At 38.1% G+C, this 2,180-nt stretch overlaps 1 non-coding gene across 1 annotated transcript; it reads right to left on the bottom strand.

Annotated features, from left to right (window-relative positions):
• Positions 1-1,497: 1,497 nt before the first annotated feature.
• Positions 1,498-1,581, bottom strand: TRNAL-CAA (transfer RNA leucine (anticodon CAA)). The gene has a single exon. It is a non-coding gene; the product is annotated as a tRNA-Leu (tRNA).
• Positions 1,582-2,180: the final 599 nt, after the last annotated feature.

Genomic DNA, 2,180 nt, shown 5'->3' with positions numbered 1-2,180 from the left:
GGTAAGATAAAATTTGAAATTAGAAGGGGGTCTATAGTAGGGTAAGAAGGGGCTTTTCCTTTCTATTTAAAGGCTCTAGGGTTAATAGGGAAAATAATGTGAGAATAAGGCTATAGAAAGCTTCTCACTTCTATTGAGGGTTGTTTCGAAGCCTCTAATTATTCTCAAGGAAGATCTTAAGTTTTTTGTCCTTGATCTCTTGATCCTAGATATCCCTACCTTTCTTAAATATCCAATGTGTACTAGTGAACAAAGATGGGGAAAGTATAGATACATGCTCAAATATTGTCCTTGTGCACGAAAGGTGAAATTGCGGTTGGTGGAAATTTCTAAAGAGATATACTAGATGCCTTTTGCAAGAAAGGTATGGTCATCATCATAGGCGAATTCACACATATAAATTACCACATTATGAGGGAATCTCCTCCAATTTGGAGACTCTAAGCTTGAAAGTAGCATGAGGTAGAAGTATAGGAAAGCACTCATCATCATATGTAAAGCTCTTAACAATGCACTTTGTATCCAACCTTTCAATTTAGTCACTTAAGTAGGGAAGGGCCAACCCTTTCGTACTTCTCTATCTTTGAGGAAAAACATCCCAAGCAAACTTAGGGACTTTGAAGCCATTGCTATCACTAGTCCACCAATAATTCATGTAGATTTCATTAAGCTTATTCATGGAAGTTTTAGGTAAGCCAAAAATGAAATAGTAGTACAAACGACAATTTATTTGGAATCTATAACTTGAGAGGCTTGGTTTGTAGTGGTTTATTTCTTCCATCTTTCTTTTACGCTATCCAACACTTACTCCCACCTTTGAATATGGGTGACATCAGACCCCACAGGGATGTCAAATGTCTAAACACTTTGCCTTCGTATACATACAGGCTTGGTATTTTCCAGCTTTAAGGAGCATATTTGGAGATAAATTTGCTTAAGAAAACATTTTGTTATTTCTAAATATGTCTTTGTCTGTGTAGTCTTGATATCCTTCAAGGAAGAAAGTTTCACAAAATCTTTATATTTCTTACACTTTTTTTGTGATGATTTATATTGGAACACAAGGTAATGTGAAAAGTTTCTAGAAAAGCTTTATGATAATGGTCTACAATTTCTAACATTACTAGCATCGTTTGAAAAAGGATTTAGAACTATTGGGGTGCTATTGGGGAAATGGAAAGGTAAATTGGAAAGTTGAGTACTTAAAGGGAAGGAGTCATTGTGAGTACATTAATAGAGACCCCAATATCCTAGGATCAAAACCAGGACCTTGTATAATGTTGCTCAGCAAAAAGAAAGTAAGGTTGTTCACTAAAAAGGATCGAATGAAAAGGATAGAAAACCAGGACCGTATATGGAGTAATATACCAAGACGGTCTAGTTTCTGCAAGGTTGTTCACTAAAAAGGAACGAATGATAAGGATAGAAAACCAGGACCGTACATGGAGTAATATACCAAGACGTAAGGACAAAAAGTACACTAGCGCAGGTCCGATGTGTCAGAAGTGGGATTTGAACCCACGCTCCCTCTCGAGAACCAGAACTTGAGTCTGGCGCCTTAGACCACTCGGCCATCCTGACAACTGCTGTGCAAGCAGACCATTTTTTAAATTAAAAAAGCATTTTAAAATCACCACATTGTTTCTGAAGCAGGCCCAATGGTGCCTGCTTCGCGTGCATTCCAGGACTTGAAATCAAAATAGTCAAGCATCATCCCATGCAACACAAACACTTATGAAGTTTCACATTGACTTTTCCACTTTTAAGATTTATAGTGCAAGGTCAGCCTTATCATATACCCATAAGAAGATTGTCATGTGTTGAGAGTCAAGCTCATATTCCTTGGTTCAGTTGTCTACCTTAGTTGAGCAAGGTTCAGTCGTATTGACTTAACCATGGTTACACCTAGGTTACTTGATCTATGTATGTGTGTGTGTTGTACTTACTGTTAACTGTGTGAAAGATAATGGATTGATCAGGGAGCATGGCTGCTATCCTTGTGGCCTAAGCCTTTGTCCATGTCTATCTCCCTAGTTCCTTACATGGTATCAGAGCGGTTATCAAATATTTTGATCAGCTTCATCAACCCCTCTCTCCATCTCTTGCAGTTGCAAGGTAGCGAGGAGGTTTAGTTAGAGCACTCAACGATTCAGTGTGGAAGAAGCCTGTGATGCTTGCAT

Source organism: Lygodium microphyllum, chromosome 14, assembly GCF_053477565.2.
Source record: "Lygodium microphyllum isolate KBCC chromosome 14, Lygodium_microphyllum_v1.1.10, whole genome shotgun sequence".
Lineage (NCBI taxonomy): Eukaryota > Viridiplantae > Streptophyta > Polypodiopsida > Schizaeales > Lygodiaceae > Lygodium > Lygodium microphyllum.
This window is presented reverse-complemented; position numbering and strand designations above follow the sequence as displayed.